The sequence below is a fragment of the Bubalus bubalis genome, chromosome 6 (genome assembly GCF_019923935.1).
Source record: "Bubalus bubalis isolate 160015118507 breed Murrah chromosome 6, NDDB_SH_1, whole genome shotgun sequence".
NCBI lineage: Eukaryota > Metazoa > Chordata > Mammalia > Artiodactyla > Bovidae > Bubalus > Bubalus bubalis.
The window spans coordinates 24,548,038-24,568,254 of NC_059162.1; the positions used below are offsets into that span (position 1 = coordinate 24,548,038).

At 39.6% G+C, this 20,217-nt stretch overlaps 1 non-coding gene across 1 annotated transcript; it reads left to right on the plus strand.

Moving 5' to 3' along the window:
• The first annotated feature begins 18,610 nt into the window (after positions 1-18,610).
• Positions 18,611-18,717, plus strand: LOC112585816. Its single transcript, XR_003110399.3, has one exon. It is a non-coding gene; the product is annotated as a U6 spliceosomal RNA (small nuclear RNA).
• The last annotated feature ends 1,500 nt before the right edge of the window (positions 18,718-20,217 follow it).

Sequence of the window (20,217 nt, forward strand, 5' to 3'; positions counted from 1 at the left end):
AAAAGAAATGCAAAAAAGCAAAATGGCTGCCTGAGGAGGCCTTACAAATAGCTGTGAAAAGAAGAGAAGCGAAAAGCAAAGGCGAAAAGGAAAGATATAAGCATCTGAATGCAGAGTTCCAAAGAATAGCAAGGAGAGATAAGAAAGCCTTCCTCAGAGATCAATGCAAAGAAATAGAGGGAAACAACAGAATGGGAAAGACTAGAGATCTCTTCAAGAAAATTAGAGATACCAAGGGAACATTTCATGCACAGATGGGCTCGATAAAGGACAGAAATGGTATGGACCTAACAGAAGCAGAAGATATTAAGAAGAGATGGCAAGAATACACAGAAGAACTGTACAAAAAAGATCTTCACAACCCAGATAATCCTGATGGTGTGATCACTGACCTAGAGCCAGGCATCCTGGAATGTGAAGTCAAGTGGGCCTTAGAAAGCATCACTACAAACAAAGCTAGTGGAGGTGATGGAATTCCAGTTGAGCTATTCCAAATCCTGAAAGATGATGCTGTGAAAGTGCTGCACTCAATATGCCAGCAAAGTTGGAAAACTCAGCAGTGGCCACAGGACTGGAAAAGGTCAGTTTTCATTCCAATCCCAAAGAAAGGCAATGCCAAAGAATGCTCAAACTACCACACAATTGCACTCATCTCACACGCTAGTAAAGTAATGCTCAAAATTCTCCAAGCCAGGCTTCAGCAATATGTGAACCGTGAACTTCCTGACGTTCAAGCTGGTTTTAGAAAAGGCAGAGGAACCAGAGATCAAATTGCCAACAACTGCTGGATCGAAAAAGCAAGAGAGTTCCAGAAAAGCATCTATTTCTGCTTTATTGCCTATGCCAAATCCTTTGACTGTGTGGATCACAGTAAACTGTGGAAAATTCTGAAAGAGATGGGAAAACCAGACCACCTGACCTGCCTCTTGAGAAACCTATAAGCAGGTCAGGAAGCAATAGTTAGTACTGGACATGGAAAAACAAACTGATTCTAAATATGAAAAGGAGTACGTCAAGGGTGTATAATGTCACCCTGCTTATTTAACTTATATGCAGAGTACATCATGAGAAACGCTGGGCTGGAAGAAGCATGAGCTGGAATCAAGATTCCTGGGAGAAATATCAATAACCTCAGATATGCAGATGACACCACCCTTTTGGCTGAAAGTCAAGAGGAACTAAAAAGCCTCTTGATGAAAGTGAAAGAGGAGAGTGAAAAGTTGGCTTAAAGCTAAACATTCAGGAAACTAAGATCATGGCATCTGGTCCCATCACTTCATGGCAAATAGATGGGGAAACAGTGGACACAGTGGCTGAATTTATTTTGGGGGGGCTCCAAAATCACTGCAGATGGTGATTACAGCCATGAAATTAAAAGATGCTTGCTCCTTGGAAGGAAAGTTATGACCAACCTAGATAGCATAATGAAAAGCAGAGACATCACTTTGTCAACAAAAGTCTGTCTAGTCAAGGCTATGGTTTTTCCTGTGGTCATGTATGGATGTGAGAGTTGGACTGTGAAGAAAGCTGAGTGCTGAAAAATTGATGCTTTTGAACTGTGGTGTTGGAGAAGACTCTTGAGAGTCCCTTGGACTGCAAGGAGATCCAACCAGTCCATTCTAAAGGAGATCAGCCCTGGGTGTTCATTGGAAGGACTGATGCTGAAGCTGAGGCTCCAATACTTTGGCCACCTCATGGGAAGAATTGACTCATTGGAAAAGACCCTGATGCTGGGAGGGGTTGAGGGCAGGAGGAGAAGTGTACGACAGAGGATGCGATGCCTAGATGGCATCACCGACTCAATGGACATGAGTTTGGCTAAACTCCGGGAGTTGGTGATGGACAGGGAGGCCTGGCATGCTGCGATTCATGGGGTCACAAAGAGTCAGACACGACTGAGCAACTGAACTGAAGAGACCAAAACATTCTTTTCTGGGAAGCACTGTTATTCTGTGTAATGCCAGTGAACCCAGTGCTGATCTAATGAACAATCCTGTTTCAGTAAAATGAAAGATATAACTTTTAAATTAAGGACTTATTTTTGTACATTTGCATGTGTATATGACTTGTAAAAAGAACTTTATAAAATACCTTGCAAGTGACAACCTAGAGGGGTGAGATGGGATAGGAGGCAGGAAGGAGGTTCAAGAGGGAGGGGACATATGTGTATCTATGACTGATTCATGTTGATGTATGGTAGAAACAAATGCAATATTGTAAAGCAGTTATCCTCCAATTAAAAATAAAATAAAAATAACCACATTTGGGGACTGATCGAGGCTGCTGGCTGGGGAGTGAGTTACGTGCCAATGTGGACCATTCTTTTTTAGGAGTGACCTTCTGTATTTCTCAAGTAACCTATCCCATTGATGGACAGCCACAGTATATCTTTACTTGAAAGCTACCCGGGGTGTTAAAGGAGATGACAGACTTGGCCCTTGAGTGGTTTAAAAGCAAGTTGAAAGAGAAGATGGGTGGAGAGTGCACAGGTTTTGATCATTCCACTTGGATTCTCCAGGCCACTGCCTTGGCTTATTTTCTCCCATGATCACATCATAGATTCTGATCACTGGTCACTGAAGTATTTAACTTTGGCTCCTTGTGTGCTGTCTCAGATTTGAGATTCCAGCAGACAGGTGTGGAGAAATTTTAGCTCTGGGAAGCAGCCCTCTCTTCACAGGATCCTAATCACCATGGACAATTGCCATGAACGCTCTCTGCCTTCCCTGCTGGCACCTGCAGGAGACCTGCTTCCTGGAGCCCACTTATGCTGGGTCACATGTTGGTAAAGAGCCGACAGGAATTCTTTGTGAAAATGTGCAGTTGTCATATCTTTGGTTTAAGCGTATAATTGCTTAAAATTTTCATTGTGAATAAATTATAGTATAAATGTCTATGCTATATATGTACCTCTTAAAGAATAATGATAAAGCAAACATCTTGTGTTCACCGCTTAGTTTAAAACCTAGAACATTATCAGTGATTAAAAGTCTCCTACAGCCATCCCCAATCACACTCCAGAAAGTCACTATATTGAATTTTGTGTTAATATTTTCATGTGTTTATAATTATATCACCTATATATGGATCTCTAAGAGGCAGATTCTATAGTTTTGCCTGTTTTAAAACTGTATATGACCTGTGTCATTCTGTGTATATTCTTTGTGACTTATTCTCTTACTCTAAAATTTTGTTTTTGAGATTCATCCATGTTAATGTTGTGGGTAATTTATTTCCAGTATTATAGAGTGCTCCATTTTTATCAAAGTGCCACAGTTTATTTATCCACTTTATTATTTCCATATTTTTTCTTTTTGTTATTTTGCACATTGTTGCTTTGGACATATATCTTAGTACACACATATACAAGAATTTCTCTCTTGGATATGTTCAAAGTATAGGAGTCAAATTTCTAGTCACAAAATGTAAGAAAGCTTAGATTCACTAGGTAATGTCAAACTTTGTCCAAGTGTGCACCAAATTATACTCCCTGTGCTAGTGAGAATTCTTTTACATCCTAGCCATCTCTTTGTGATTCAAATTATTCAAATTTTTGTTAATCTAGTGGATGTAAAGTTAGATACCACTGAGATATTTTAATTTGCATATATTTATGATTGATGAGGTTGAGGATCTTTATATATTTAAGGGTCATTTGTGTTTTGTGTTCTGTAAAAGTCTGACTCATGCTCTTCTACCCATTTTTTAATGACTCAACAATCTTTTTCTTTTAGTTCTTTGAATATTCTGTTGTTCAGTTGCTCTGTTATGCTGGACTCTTTGTGACCCCATGGACTGCAGCATGCCAGGCTTCCCTGTCCTTCACCATCTCCCAGAGCTTGCTCAAACTCATGTCTATTGAGTCAGTGATGCCATCTAACCATCTGGCCCTCTGTTGTCCCATTCTTCTCCTGCCTTCTATCTTTCCCAGCATCAGGGTCTTTTCCAATGAGTCTGCTCTTCATATCAGGTGGCCAAAGTATTGGAGCTTCAGTATCAGTCCTTCTAAATGAATATTCAGGCTTGATTTCCTTTAGAATTGACTGATTTGATCTCCTTGCGGTCCAGTTCAGTTGCTCAGTCATGTCCAACTCTTTTCGACCCCATGGATTGCAGTATGCTAGGCTTCCCTGTCCATCACCAACCACCAGAGCTTACTCAAACTCATTTCCATTGAATGAGTGATCCCATCAAACCAATCTATCCTCTGTCATCCCCTTCTCCTCCTGCCTTCAATTTTTCCCAGCATCAGGGTTTTTCAAATGAGTCAGTTCTTCACATGAGGTGACCAAAGTATTGGAGTTTCAGCTTCAGCATCAGTCCTTCCAATGAATATTCAGGACTGATTTCCTTTAGGATGGACTGGTTGGATTTCCTTGCAGTCCAAGGGACTCTCGAGAGAGTCTTCTCCAGCACCGCAGTTCAAAAGCATCAATTCTTTGGCACTCAGCTTTCTTTTATAGTCCAATTCTCACATCCATACATGACTACTGGAAAAACCATAGCTTTGACTAGACAGACCTTTGTTGGCAAAGTAATGTCTCTGCTTTTTAATATGCTGTCTAGGTTGGTTATAGCTTTTCTTCCAAGGAGCAAGCATCTTTTAATATTGATATTTCTCCTGGAAATCTTGATTCTATCTTGTGCTTCATCCAGCCCAGCATTTCACATGATGTACTCTGCTATAAGTTAAATAAGCAGGATGACAATATACAGCCTTGACGTACTCCTTTCCTGATTTGGAGTCAGTCTGTTGTTCCACGTCCAGTTCTAACTGTTGCTTCTTGACCTGCATACAGATTTCTCAGTAGGCAGGTCAGGTGGTCTGGTTGTCTCATCTCTTTAAGAATTTTCCACAGTTTGTTGTGATCCACGCAGACAAAGGCTTTGGCATAGTCAGTAAAGCAGAAGTAGATGTTTTTCTGGAACTCTCTTGTCTTTTTGATGATCCATCGGATGTTGGCAATTTGATTTCTAGTTCCTCTGCTTTTTCTAAATCCAGCTTGAACATCTGGAAGTTCAAAGTTCATGTACTGTTGAAGTCTGGCTTGGAGAATTTTAAGCATTACTTTGTCAGCATATGAGATGAGTGCAATTGTGTGGTAGTTTGAGCATTCTTTGGCATTGCTTTTCTTTGGGATTGGAATGAAAACTGACCTTTTCCAGTCCTGTGGCCACTGCTGTCCAAGGGACTCTCAAGAGTCTTCTCCAACACCATAGTTCGAAAGTATCAGTTCTCTCGTGCTCAGCCTTCTTTTTGGTCCAACTCTCACATCCATACATGACTACTAGAAAAACCATAGCTTTGACTATATGGACCTTTATTGGCAAAGTAATATGTCTGCTTTTTAATTTGCTGACCAGGTTTGTCATAGCTTTTCTTCCAAGGGCAAGTATCTCTTAATTTCATGGCTGTAGTCACCATCTGCAGTGATTTTGGAGCCCAAGAAAATCAAGTCTTTCATTGTTTCCCTATCTATATGCCATGAAGTGATGGGACCAGATGTCATGATCTTAGTTTTTTGAATGTTGAGTTTTAAGCCAGCTTTTTCACTCTCCTCTTTCATCTTCATCAAGAGACTCTTTCATTCCTCTCTGATTTCTGCCATAAGGGTGGTATCATCTGCATATCTGAGGTTGTTGATATTTCTCCTGGCGATCTTGATTCCAACTTGTGCTTCATCCAGCCCACCATTTTGCATTATGTATTCTGCACGTAAATTAAATAAGCAGGGTGACAATATACAGCCTTGACATACCCTTTCCCAATTTTGAACCAGTCTGTTGTTACATGTTCGGTTCTAACTGTTGCTTCTTATCTTGCATACAGGTTTCTCAGGAGGCAGGTAAGGTGGTCTGGTATTCCCATCTCTTGAAGAATTTTCCAGTTTGTTGTGATCCACACAGTCAAAGGCTTTGGCATAGTCAATGACACAGAAGTAGATGTTTTTCTGGGTACTAATATTTCATCTTCTTATGCTGCAAATATTATTTCCTGGCAAAATACACTACTTTTCAGTATTTATCTCATATCTCAACCAGTGATAACCCGCTTCTGTCTAAATGTTCTGTGATCAAAATCCTTGTGTTTTCTGATCTGCACCTGATTTACATTGCCATGCTGTTCAGTAGGGGCCTTTGAACTCTCTTTTTTGTTGCTCTGCTTTTGATGCTTCAGAAATGGGGTAGGCTACCCAAGGAACATAAGGCTTCCCTGATGGCTCAGATGGTAAAGAATCTGCTTGCAGTGCAGGAGACCTGGTTTCCATCCCTGCGTCAGGAAGATCCCCTGGAGAAGGGAATAGCTACTGACTCCAGTATTTTTTCCTGGAGAATTCCATGGACAGAGGAGCCTGGTGGGCTCTAGTCCATGGGCTCACAAAACGTCGAACATGGCTGAGCGACTAATTCTTTCACTTCTCACCCAAAGAACATAGGCCCTGGCGCCAGGTTTAATAGTTTTGCATTCATATTCTACCATAAGTTATTGGATCTTGGGCAAGTTCTTTTTTAAACCTTATGTGCTGGAGAAGACTCTTGAGAGTCCCTTGGACTTCAAGGAGCTCGAACTAGTCAATCCTAAATGAAATCAGTCCTGACTATTCATTGGAAGGACAGATTCTGATGCTTCAATACTTTGGCCACCTGATGTAAAGAGCCAACTGCCTGATGCCAGGAAAGACTGAAGGACTTGAGTCTGAGCAAACTCCAGGAGATAGTGGAGGACAGGGAATCCTGGCATGCTGCAGTCCATGGGTCACAAAGAGGCAGATGTGACTAGTGACTGAACAACAAAAATCTATCTCAGAGGAATGTGGTGCCTTATGGTATATTTGCACTTGGTGAAATTATTTGACACATAGTAGGTTCTCAAACAATATTTGGCACTTAACTTTGCCTCAAATTCATTGACATAGGCAATTGTGGTACCTACAACTAAATAAAAGAATTTTTAACTACTCAGTGCGTTTGAAAAAGTAAATTAGGAAACTTAAAAAAACTTTTTTTTTTAAATTTTGTATTGGAGTATAGCTAATTAACAATGTTGTGATAGTTTCAGGTGGAAAGAAAAAGGACTTAGCCATACATGTACATGTATTCATTCCTCCAAACTCCCCTCCCATCCAGGCTGCCACATAACACTGAGTAGAGTTCCCTGTGCTAGCTATATAGTAAGTCCTTGTTGGTTTTTTTATGATGTTTTTGTAATTCAGAATTTTTAGGCCCATTTTGTTTGGAGTGAGAATTATTCATGAGGTAACATAAGGACTCCAAAATGAATAGGGCACAGTCTCCTCCATTAAGGTATGCATATATTAAACAGGATATTTGGAGAGGTAGAAGTTAAATGTTTTAGAGATTTAAACATTTTCCCTCTTCTGTGTAATTGGATGCAGAAAACTACCTTGAAATGGATGCTCTGGATTGAAGAAGTCACTGAAATTCTTCTTCTCAATCACAAAAACGTATCACTACTGTCAATGGAAATAACAAACAATCTATAGTAGAAATGGAAAAGAGTTTTACTTGAGACAGACTGAGGACTTAGCCTGGGAGACACAGATTCAAAAAGCACTTGGATTGTGTTTTACCAGATTACAAAATATGGGAGGCTTATACAGGCAAAACTGTCAAAATTACTTAACTTATTTTTCAAGAATTAGGATTGAATTTGGCAAGAATTAAGGGTGCTTGTTAAACAAGGACAGGTTGTGGTCCAGGATGACTGCACAGTTAGAAGAGGAGATCTTAAGGTCATGAGGTTGCAGCTGGCAGCTGGCAGTAGATGCTCCTTTGAGAACTTGGTGTTATCCCTGAATCTGATAGAGTTCAGAAAAGTCAAGTTCTCAGTAATACAGGAATGTGTCTGAAACCACATCCCTAGTGGTCACCCAACTCCATTTTGGATGCCTGAACCATGGTTACTCCACCTTGATTTTTAAATGCATTGTTTTCTTTAATGGTTAAAGCAGATGTACAAAGCATGTTTAATAGGTCACAAAACAGGCTGTTCTAGTTAGCAAAAAGTTGCAGTTAATTATGTATAAGGGCTTCCCTCATAGCTCAGTTGGTAAAAGAATCTGCCTGCAATACAGGAGACCCTGGTTCGATTGCTGGGTCGGGAAGATCCCCTTGAGAAGGGATAGGCTACCTACTCCAGTATTCTTGGGCTTCCCTTGTGGCTCAGCTGGTAAAGAATCTGCCTGTAATGCAGGAGACCTGGGTTCTATCCCCGGGTTGGGAAGATCCTCTGGAGAAGGGAAAGGCTACTCACTCCAGTATTCTGGCCTGGAGAATTCCATGGACTGTATAGTTCATGGGGTGACAAAGAGTCAGACACGACTGAGTGACTTACACTTTCACTTTTTCACTTTCAATCATGTATAAACCAGAATGATTTTCCCATCCCTCAATATGTGAAAACTTCTTCCTCAAAAATAGACACCCGTTACTCATTTTTTTCTTACATTTTTTTTTTCTTGTGTAGCAGATGCTCCCTTTCCACTTAGAGGACAGAGCTCTGGAAGAGGGTGACTTTCAGAGTCATCCTCCACTTCTGTTTCCTGAGTCTTTTGTGTACTGACTCTGACCAAATCTTCTCCATTCTCCTTCCTTCACCATTTCTCAATTTGTTCATTGCACTGTGTGCCCATTGCCACTGCCTCAGTTTAGCCTTTCTCATCTCTCACTGGAACATGGGGATGGAATTCCACCATGTCTCCCTTCCTCCATCATCATCCCCTCTCTAATTTATCCTTAATCCGGATGCCAGAGAGTGACATATGTTTTAAAATTGAAATCTTATTATATAACCTCTTTGTTTAAGCTTTTTAATGGTTCCCATGGACCCCAGAAAAAACATCTTGTGTCCTTAGTGTGGCACATTAAGACCAGCCCTGTCTTCTCTTCCGCTTGTCTCTTACTTTCCACGCTGAACCCACCCACTCAGAGTCTTTGAGGCTGCCATGCAGGTACATGCCCTGTTCTTAGACTCAAGCTCTCCTCACCATCTTGCACCACCATGCTCTCCTTGTTATCACCTTGCTTGTCTTGTAAACACTTGCTTATTCAACACTTAACCCAAATGCTGAATCTTCTTTGAAACTAGAGCTGAACCCAGCAGGTCACACTGACCTGTGTGAACCACTCTGTGGTTCATTTCACTGTGTAAATATTTTCTATTTAGATCACTCTTACTTGACTGTATTTTGTCTCCCCTCACTAGACTGTGAGCTTCTTAAGGCAGTAGTATTACCTTATTCACTTGTGTGTCCCTTGCACTTAGTGTAGTACATGGAACATGGCAAATGCTCAACATAGGTTTGTTGGTAGAATAGATGGATGAGATGAATGTAGCTTATAAGGGGAAAGTGGTCTTTTGAGCTAATTTTTAAGGATACATGGTATTTCATGAGGTAGGAATGGCTGGAGGAATTTCAGGTAAAGTGTGGGATCCTTGGAGGCAGCGCAATTTAGGGATGTGTGAGTTATGTAGTAAAACTATAAAGAGATAAGAATTGTGGATTTAGGTCAGGTGCTAGAAGACTGTAAATGACAAGTTTGTGAGTTTGATTTTCAGTTGGGAAAGAAGAGACATTCACAAAATATATTTGAACTGAAAACGACATGATTCAAATTGTACACTTTAAAATGAGTTATGTAAAGCTCTATATAAATTGGATTAGACAGGTAAGACACAGGAGGCAGGAGATAAGTAATGATGCTTTGCAAGAGCCCAGGCAAGAGGTAATAAAGACCAAACTTTATATCTTTATATCTGTCACAGGACTTGCTGAGTTCCTTGCTTATGGTAAGTGGCTATAAAATGTTTTGATCAATCAAAAGGATGAAAAATGAATGAAAGGAATGTAACAGAGTTTGTGTTTAGATGTGGGGCAGGGCAATAATGGCCTGTTGTTCTCATTCATTTTACTGAAGAGGGAGATTAGCTTTGTGGGAAGAACCAGGGTTTGCTGGGGGACAGCTAGAAAATAAACGCCTAACTCCATGAAAATACAATGGCAGCATCTTCTGTTTCCAACCAGTTAGCAACACCACAAAGATGTCCTAGGCCAAGCTGGAAGAGTGCACCAACTTTATTTTATGACTAGTCAACTAAGAACCAATTAGAGCAGTATGTATTGAGCTCTTTATGTGGTAGGCACAGTCTTATGCATTTAATGGATTATCTCATTTAATCCTCACTATAATGCTATGAGGAATTTACAGTTACTTTCCTAATTTAACAAATGAAGAAACCAAGGCACATATAGTTCAGTATTTTACCTAAGGTGGCAGAGTTGAAATTTGAATTAGGTGGTCTAACTTCAGTCTCATTGTTAACTTTAGAAGAGTCATGGTTAAAACATGAATGAAGCCATCACAGCTTGTTACCAAGCATTTGAATCATTAACCATGTCCCTTTCACTCTTATTCTGCTGCTCAGCAGGTCACCATATGATTTCTTGTGTGTCTTGCTCTTTTACACCATTTTATTTTGATAAATTATGAATACCCTGCTGTTTCCTTCTGGTTATTTCTGGTCTGAGTTCTCCAAAAAGACTCCGGACAAGCTGCTTGCTCATCATTCTGATCCTTTACTTGTTCTTTCCTTGGGGCTTACAGGAAGTGGGGTGGGAAAGGCAATTAAGGAACTTGGCTTTACTGCCAGAGAGGACTGGGTCTAGATCATATTTGCCATTTACTAACTGTGTGACAATAAGCGAAATACTTAACCTCTAAACATCAATCTCATAATTGGCAAAGTGGAAATAGCATTTGCCTTGCAGTTTTCTTTGAATTTAAATGAGGTGATGTATATTTAGTGACTAGCACATAGTGGGAGCTCCCCTTATAACTCATACACTCACTTCTTTGGTTAAAAAAATCTGTGGACCTACTATGGGAGAAAAACACTAGGCATAAAGTAGAGATACTACAGGACACAGGAGTGTTTTCACAGGTGGGGTGTCTTCTCTCTAGATACTGCTTGTATAAACTTGAAAATAATTTTCTTTCTTGAATCTACTTTCTCTCTATTCCATGAGGGGGAAAAATCTAGGTAGTTTTCTTATTTATAGTATAAATCTCACTTTAATTTTTATTTTACCTTTTATTGAAGTATCAGATCAGATCATATCAGTCACTCAGTCGTGTCCGACTCTTTGCAACCCCATGAATTGCAGCACGCCAGGCCTCCCTGTCCATCACCAACTCCTGGAGTTCACCCAGACTCACGTCCATCGAGTCAGTGATGCCCATCCAGCCATCTCATCCTCTGTCGTCCCCTTCTCCTCCTGCCCCCAATTCCTCCAGCATCAGAGACTTTTCCAGTGAGTCAACTCTTCACATGAGGTGGCCAAAGTACTGGAGTTTCAGCTTTAGCATCATTCCTTCCAAAGAAATCCCAGGGCTGATCTCCTTCAGAATAGACTGGTTGGATCTCCTTGCAGTCCAAGGGACTCTCAAGAGTCTTCTCTAGCACCACAGTTCGAAAGCATTAGTTCTTTGGCGCTCAGCTTTCTTTATGGTCCAACTTCTACTGGTATTTACCTCCGTATTTGAAAATACTATGTGTACAGCACTATCTTGTAGTTTATCAATATTGTATTACATATGGACTCCCTATGGTAAATTGAACTGAAATTTCTTTCACACACCTCCTCTGCTTTTTTCCTTCCATCCTTCTATAATAGTGATCTCACAATTTTCAGTTAAATCAGTGTTTGGATTTTTTTTTTATCATGAACAATACAAGTATAATTTACTGCACAGCCAGCTAGTATGGATAATATTTTCTTTTTGTATAACTGTTTGCTTTCCTACAGTTAATGAGTACTTTTTTAAAAAGTCAGCTTTTAATTTTAGAATAATTTTAGATTTCCAGAAAAGTCACAAAGATAGTAAAGAGTATTTCTGTATACCTTCCATAATATAATGTCATCTTACATTATCATGATACATTATCAGAACAGAGAAACCAATGTTGGTATATTGCTATGAAGTAAACTTCAAACTTTATTAGGATTTCATTCATTTTTTCACTGGGGAGAAGGCAATGGCACCCCACTCCAGTACTCTCGCCTGGAAAATCCCATGGACGGAGGAGCCTGGTAGGCTGAAGTCCATGGGGTCGCTAAGAGTCGGACACTACTGAGCGACTTCACTTTCACTTTTCACTTTCATGCATTGGAGGAGGAAATGGCAACCCACTCCAGTGTTCTTGCCTGGAGAATCCCAGAGACGGCGGTCTTTTTTTCGGTTTCAGAATTCCATTCAGGGTGCCATATTGTATTCAGTGCCACATCTCCTTAGTCTCATCTGGTCTGTCACAGTTTCTTAGTTTTTCCTTGCTTTTCACGATCTTGAGAATTTTGAGTTGTACTAGTTGAGTGTTTTGTAAAATGCCTCTCAACATGGGTTTGTTTGATTTTTTTTTAATGATTAGATTGGGGTTATAGTGTTTTGGGAAGAACAGATACAGCGATGAATGCCCTTTTCATCGTCATATCAGCGGATTCATGCTATCAACATGAGTCATCACTGGTGGTGCTAATATTAACCACCTGGCCAAGGTAGTGTTCACCAGCATTTTCCAGGGTAAAGTTATTGTCCCCCTCCCCAACATTCTATTTTTTGTAAGCAAATCACAAAGCCTGGTTTACACCCATGGAAGGATATAACTACTCTTCACCTCCTGGAAGGGAGAACTATATTTATATAAACTGTTTGGATTTCTTCTCTTCTCTTTCATGTATTTACTCAGTCACTTATTTATGTCAGTATGAGTCCATGGACTTCTATTTTATACTTTGGATTATCATTCTATATTAGGTTATTTATTTTCTTGCTCAAATTGTTCCAGCTTTGGCTATTGGGATATCTTCCAGGTTGACTCCTGCATCCCTTTGACGTGCTTCCATGCTTATGTTTTTTGAGCACTTCCCCACTTTTTGGCACTATAAGATGATCCAGTGTCGTCTTGTATTTATCCACTTTGCCCTAGAATCAGCCATTTCTCCAAGGGTTTTGGTTCCTCTTATTGGGGAATGGTATTTAGAAATTATAGGGTTTCCCTAGTGACTCAGCAGTAAAGAATCTGCCTGCAATTCAGGAGATGCAGGAGACACGGGTTTGATCCCTGGATTGGGAAGATTCCCTTGGAAGAGGGCATGGCAACCTACACCAGTATTCTTGATGGAAAATTCCATTGACAGAGGAGCCTGGCAGGCTACAGTCCATGGGGTCACCAAGAGTTGGCACGACTGAGCAACTAACACTTTCACTTCTCATCCAAAGAACATAGGCTTTGTTGCCAGGTTTGAATAGGTTTGCATTCAGATTGACTGCAGCAGCAGCAGCATTTAGAAATCATAATCTAAAGTTAGGTTGTTTTAGTTTTCATTTGCTTGGTTTTCTATGTGTCTATCTAATTTTTCCCAAATGTTTCAATAGATCTGCCAGCTGCCTTTTAATTTTATTTACAAAAGCTCAAACAATCATAATGTCAATTTCACTTTCCTTTTCAGTTCCCCCAAGTCTCCTGAAATCATCTACCCTTTTGATCCCATTTACCTTTAATACTGGGCCTGCTTCACTGCTCTATTCTTGGAATTTCTTCATCTGTCAAAATAGGACTTTTCTTTGTCATTAAATTATAATGGAATTCCTATCTCCTGAATTACAAATCTCATTCCATTTTTTTTTTTAACTGGACCATGCATTCTTTTGCTGGAATGAATCCTTGGTAGGTATATCTAAAAAGGTGTGAAAGAAATAAAAAATTTCACCCATAGCTCTGAACATGTGCCTCTTCTTATACTAGATGGACAGGCCAGTTATGCACCTAAACATCCATCATTCCATTATTCTATTTTCCTGTCTCCAGTAGTTATATTAGGTTATCTGACATCATTTTGATTTGCAATTGTATGTCATTTGGTTTTTTTTTCTTGCAATGCTTCTGAATTTTTCTGATTATATACATTCTTCATTCATAGAATTTTTTTTTTTTTGGTCACCCATAGTAAAGCACAGGATAGAATGTTCTCATCTGGAAACTCATGTCTTTCAGTTCTGAGAAGCTGTAATTTTTGCTTGATAATTTTATTTCCCTCCTTTTCTATCTTCTGTTTCTTTGGAGCTACTATTAGTCGGATGTTTTTTTCTGACTTGGCTACTTTTCTTTTATCTTCTATTGTCATTAATTTTAACTTATTATTTCCCCTATTTTTGAGATATTTTCTTGACTGTATATTTTAGACCTTATTTTTGAATTATTATATTAACTTTCTTAAAAGTTTTTCAAGAATTCTTTCTCTCTTTATCTTTTTTCACATTCATCCCTTTTCATGGCATCCTATTTTTGTTTTACAAATGCATTATCTTGTGTTTTCTCTCTGAGGATATTGATACTAATGTATCATTTTCCTATCACCCTGGATAATTAGATTGTTTCTACACAGAATTCCAAGTTGAAAATCACTTTTTCTTTCCAAATTTTTAAGACATTCTTCCATTTTTTTATAGCTTCACTGGTCATGGTTGAGAAAGTCTGACATCATTCTGGTTTCCAGTTCCTTGTTCATTGTCTGGATTTCCCCTCTCCACTAGATGCCTTTCTTTATCTCTTGTGTTCTGAAATTTCATGATTTATGCCCTTTTCATTCATAGTACAAGGTACACATTGGTGTTTAATGTGAATACTTATTTTTTCAATGGATAGCAATAATTCCTAACAGTTATTGAGTGCCTGTTATGAACTAGACCTTATGCTAAGCGCATCCTTTCATTGATACCCCAAACAATCCTATGAGATCGAGTTGTTACCATCTTAAAGAGGCATAAACTGAGGTACAAAAAGCAAAATGTCAAAAGTAAAGTGGGAAGGTAAGAACATTTTATTTATTTATTTATTGTTTATTTTTTGGCTGCCCCATGCAGCTTGAAGAATCTCAGTTTCCCCACCAGGGATTGAACCCATGCCATGGGAATGAAAGTGCTGAATCCTAACAACTAGACCACCACGGAACTCCCAAGACAAGAGCTCTGTGATTGTAATGCTGTAGTGCATATAGCCATTGCCAGGTTTACAGTAGAGTCTCCTGGTCTTGGAAACCATCATCTCATCAAGGTGATTAAGATCTTTATTGTGATATGTGGATTTTATGATTTAATTCCCAGATACTACTCTTAATGTCAATATCTTGGCAAGGGGTGGATGTAGGGGAGGAACCATCTAATAGGAAAATTTTAAATTGGATGCAGATATTAATTTTAAAAATGTACCTTTTGGGCAAAAAATTAAAATAATATATAAATTTGATGGTTTAAAAACGTTGTGCTCAAGCACCTAAATCTCCATGGTCTTGAAAAGCCTGCTGGTATCAAAGCAAGTAGCTGTGCTGATGGGCAGTGTATGGACAGAGTTTCATATACTTTATCTTGCTTTTTAAGTAAGCTTTCTATTGTAACTACCATAATGTGGCTGCTTAGAAAAGCTGTGCCAACAACACAGCAGCCAGTGGGAGAGTGATTCAGGTATTTATTCAGACATTTTTTTAGGGGTGCTGATATAGGCAAGTAAATGAATCTTTGGAGACACAGTCTTCTCAGATGCTAAGGATCCTCCAGAGAAGAGAGCCAGGAAGACTGGAAAGCAAACCAGTTGAGTCAAGTGTGATGTCTTTTTACTGAATTGTCATCCAACTGGAGGGACTGGCCTTCCCAAGTTAAGCTTTTTGAACACAAGTCAAAATTGCTAGGCAGTTAATGGTACTTCTTTAAAATAACCTTCTGAATTATCCAAAATAAGCATTTACAAGCAGGCACTTAATTCTGAGTAATTAATGTCTGTCTGTATAACCCAGCAGCTTAATGAGCTGGGGTGTAGCAGGGATACATTGAGTCACTGGAGAACCCAGAGGGCTGGCTGTGAAAAGAGCCCCTCAGCTTGCCAGAGTTTTTGGTAAGAGCTGGAACATTTTTTATAGGCGCATCATTATTGAGTTCCAGCCTAAAGACGTATTGGCTCTAGGCAAGATTTCATGTACCCTATTATATTGCAGTTACAAATGCATCTCTGGATTAATTGTGACAGTCAACTCCTACATCCTCTATGGGCAAACATTTTGAAAGCATAATTTTCTGCAGTAAACGAGCCTCGAGCTGAAAGATAGATTTGGCCTAAAAACTGAAATCATCAAGTAGATAATCTTTGATGCCTCCCTTTATGAACCTTTTCTCTCCCTTTTAAATCATCCTCTGGCATACTCTCCAGCCCCCAGGGTTTTCATCTTGATCCTGGTCCCTGTCAAGAGGAATGCTTTAATAGTTTACCAATAATAATCACTGAATTAGTATTATGCCATGATATTCTACCCAAGAGGATTTGCATTTAAGAAGAAGCTTTGTAGAAAAAGAGTCCAAAGGAATGATGTATGGTAGGATCTCAGGCACTATATTCATTCATGGAACATTAATTGCTCCTCTGTTATGTGACACAGGCTGGGGAAACAAAGATTAATAAGATATGGTTCTAACCTCTGAGACTTTCACCGTTCATCAGGGGAGACAGAAACGTAAAACAACTAATTGCATAATAGAATATGATTTTCCGTTTTAATTTAGAATTAAGATGCAAGGTTGATTTATTATATCTGAAGCAGAAGCTAAAATGAGCCAAGGAAATTATGAGAGGCTTCATGGAGAAAGGGACATTTGAGTTAAATGATGTGTGGTGATAAATACTAATGTGGGGACTTGAAGCACCCAATACATCTAAAGGGTGAAGCTGATTGGCTTCTAGGAGAGAAGGAATTTTGGGCCTCAGGACTCCCTTGGACCCTGTTGAATCGTATTGGGTAGATGAACCCTTACTCTGCCTGTCATGAAGCAGCACAAAGAGCAGCAAAAGCTGAAACTGCCAGCAGAGCCAGAAATTACAAAGAGCAGGAGGTGTTTTACTTAGCTCTCCCGAAGGGAAACAGCAATGTCCATAACATTAAAAAAAATGTTGGGAAGGCTACTCTACGCCCTCATAAGTCCAGATTTATTAAGTGCACAAAAGTGGTGCTGCCAAAAGGAAATAACTGGAGAATTTTCTGGAGCCAAGGCGGGCAGAAAATGCAGTGATGAGAAGTTGGAAAGCAGCATTATCATTTTCCAGACTGGATTTCACTTTGTTCCGCTTCAACCAGTGACCCACCATGGTCCAACACAAAATTTAAAACAAGATCTTAGCAAGCCTCTCTTCCAAATGAGAAGATGGAAAATAACAAATACAATAGAGGTAAGGAAATCCTTCTGCAAGCCTCCTTGGCAAGAAAAGGTGAGAGGGCAGGGCAGGGAAAAGGTGAAGGAGGAGAGAAAGGAAAAGAAAGGAACCAGTGGCTATTAATTTTTACACCAAGGCTTTGTGTGATGGTCGTATACGTTGTTGAAACACACAGTGGTCAATAACTCCTTACATCAAAGTGACTGTTTACTTGGATGATTTTTGTGATCTGAAGCCCTCCTCTTATGTTTGAGGAGCCCTCCAGTAGTAATGAAATGGTAGTAATGGGTGCTGAAAGAAGGGTGCACCAGTGTGAATTTAAGCTTCTTTGTTTATAACATTTAGGCTGTGCCTATAGGAAAGCACACATGGAATTTAAAATAGCTTATTTATTGTTTTTGGCTATCACAACTGCTAAGTAGGATGCACAGATGACCTAATTTTTTTTTTTTTTGGACTGAAGATGGTTGAAGAAGTTAAAGAAGTTTCTGAGGAAAAAAATTATTGCTCACAAACACGGCTTATGTATCTATCTGTTTGCCAAGGCTGAACATAAATTATTTTCTATTAGTAGCTGTTCTGTTCAACACATTCCTTATGTTTGGTTCTCCAGGATGGCTTTATTCACCAAATAAATGTCTTTTTCAGTACTCAGTATGCTCGGAGCACTATTTGTATCACTTAAGATGAAACAAATATGAAGTAGAGTTGAATTTTATTTTCAAGGAGGTTAGTGTCTTACACGGGAAATATATATAGGTCAAGATAGAAAGTGACAGAAGTCTTGAAAAGAGCATAGTTACTGTGCTGCCAGCATTTGGGTAAGGAAATATTGCACCATTTGTGATGCTCAGAAAAGATTTTGTGCATAAAAAAGGCCTAGATTTGGCCTTGAGAAACATTAAATGTGTATAGATGGAGCTGAATAGGAAGGTTATTGCAGTGGAGCATAGAATGGTGTGTGTAAACGTAATGACACAGCAAAGCTGAAGGTGAGACAGAGATAATGAGTAGACAGTGACATCAGGAAAGCAGTCATCCAGAGGAATAGTGGGAGTCAAGTAAGATGAAGAAAGGTATCAGTGGATTACAGAGAGTCTTGAACACTAGGTCAAAACATTTGAACTTAAGTCAAAGAATCTGCCTGCCAATACAAGAGACTTAGGAGATGCAGATTCAATCCTTGGCTCAGAAGATCCTCTAGAGGAGGAAATGACAACCCATTTCAGTATTCTTGCCTGGAAAATGCCATAGACAGAGAAGCCTGGCGTGCTACAGTCCATAGGGTCGCAGAGTCGACATGACTGAGTGACTAAGCATGCAAGTAGGAGGTAGGTGCTCACTTGGGCAGCACATTTACTGAAATTAGAACAATACGGAGAAGATTAGCATGGCTCCTGCACAAGGATGACGTGGAAATTCATGAAGCATTCCATCTTTTTAAGAGCCCAATTAAAAAAAAAAAACAACAAAAAAGGAATGGGAAAAACTGAAAGTAAAAAGGCATATTTAAAAACTGAAGGTAAAAAGGTATATTTAAGTATCTATATAACATGGACTATCCTGGTGGCTCACATGGTAAAGAATCTGCCTGCAATGTGGGAGACCTGGATTTGATCCCTGGGTTGGGAAGATCCCCTGGAGGAGGGCATGGCAACCCATGCCAGTATTCTTGCCTGGAGAATCGCCATGGACAGAGAAGCCCAGTGGGCTAGTCCATGGGGTCACAAAGAGTCAGACACGACTGAGCAATTAAGTACATAATGTGAACTTAGTGTTAGAAGAGGTTTAGAGCAGTCTTTTAGACTCTGTGGGAGAGGGAGAGGGTGGGATGATTTGGGAGAATGGCATTGAAACATGTATAATATCATATATGAAACGAGTCGCCAGTCCAGGTTCGATGCATGATACTGGATGCTTGGGGCTGGTGCACTGGGATGACCCAGAGGGATGGTATGGGGAGGGAGGAAGGAGGAGGGTTCAGGATGGGGAACACATGTATACCTGTGGCGGATTCATTTTGATATATGGCAAAACCAATACAATATTGTAAAGTTAAAAAAAAAAGTAGGAGGTAGGAAGAAGTCAATGGATTTTTAAAAAAAACATTAATTTTTATTTTGTTGTGATAAGAATATATAACATGTGATCTACTCTCAATAAGGGCTTCCCCAGGTGGCTCAGCAGTAAATAATCCACTTGCAATGCAGGAGATGCGAGTTCAATCCCTGGGTTGAGAAGATCCCCTAGAGAAGGAAATAGCAATCCACTCTAGTATTTTTGTATGGGAAATCCCTTGGACAGAGGAGCCTGGGGGGTTACAATCTATGGGGTAGCAAAAGAATTGGACACAACTAAACAACAACTCCCAATAAATGTTTAAGTGTACAATGCAATACTGTTAATTATAGGCTTGACATTATACAGTAGGGCTCTGTAACTTATTCATCTTGCATATCTAAAGCTTTATACTCATTAATTAACAGCTTCTGTTTCTCCCTCTCCTCAGCCCTTATCATTCTACTCTCAGCTTCTGTTTGATTACTTGTATTTATTTATTTATATTTAAAAAAGTCTTTTCTTTTCTTTTTTGGCTATGCTGTGTGGCATCTGGGATCTTAGTTCCCTGACCAGGGATCAAACCTGCACCCTCTGCATTGGAAGCACAGAGTCTTAACCACTGGACTATCCAGGAAGTTTCCTGTTTGATGACTTTTAGATAATCTGTATGGAATCATGCAGTATTTGTCCTTTTGTGATTGACCATTATCCATTTTGGAGAAGGAAATGGCAACCCACTCCAGTATTCTTGCCTGGAGAATCCCATGGACAGAGGAGCCTGGTGGGCTACAGTCCACGGGGTAGCAAAGATTCGGACATGACTGAGCGACTTCACTCACTCATTATCCATTTTGATGCATATTGCAGTATGTCTTTCTTTT